Below are 758 nucleotides of genomic sequence, written 5' to 3'. Positions count from 1 at the left end.
CTTGCCACTACGATCCTCTGTACCAAACTACAGCTTTATATCCTAATTAAGTGCTTAGTTAAGGTACTTTATATGTTTTCGGTTAATGGCGTTTCGGTTTGTGGGCGTGGCACTGGTCCGACCCCGCTCATCTACAAACACGAAAGGCCATCTCATTAGGCAGTGTGAGCCATGTGAAATTTTGGGTTTTAGAAAGCTTTGTGCGCAATGAATGCCGCATTCGCTAAAGCCCGGGTCCCACTATCGGCGCAAGTATCACAATTTGTACCGATTTTTGTTGGTCTACATCGGCGCAAAATGCCAAAACAAAATTGAGTCAATTTTTAGCAGTCACATTATCGGCGCATATTGTGTCATTTTTTATCGGCGCATATCGGCGTTAAATATTCTGCTACGATAATCGGCGCATCGCGGTCACACTGTTGTGCTCAATCAGCTGTTTGCAGTAAAAGTTTTTATTTATTTTAAAACATGGATTATTTGAAGAAGAAAAAAGTTGCAGTTGCTCTGCTTACCATTGCAACATTAAAGCTGAAAAAGAAAAATCAAAAACTTAAAACAAATACTAAACAACGTAGTATCAGCTAATTTCCCCACTGATTAAAAAAAGAGATACATGTTTTCGTGAAGCTATTYCAGCAARTCATCGTTTGGCCTGCACTCTCCGCTTTTTGGCCACGGGCGATAGCTACAAAAGTCTTTCAGCTTTTTTCCGTATTGCCCCAAACACTATCTCAAAATTTGTTCCTGAAGTTTGT

The sequence above is a fragment of the Bactrocera latifrons genome, unplaced genomic scaffold (assembly GCF_001853355.1).
Source record: "Bactrocera latifrons isolate USDA-ARS-PBARC rearing strain unplaced genomic scaffold, ASM185335v1 scaffold_234, whole genome shotgun sequence".
Classification (NCBI taxonomy): domain Eukaryota; kingdom Metazoa; phylum Arthropoda; class Insecta; order Diptera; family Tephritidae; genus Bactrocera; species Bactrocera latifrons.
Note: the sequence above shows the minus strand (reverse complement) of the source record.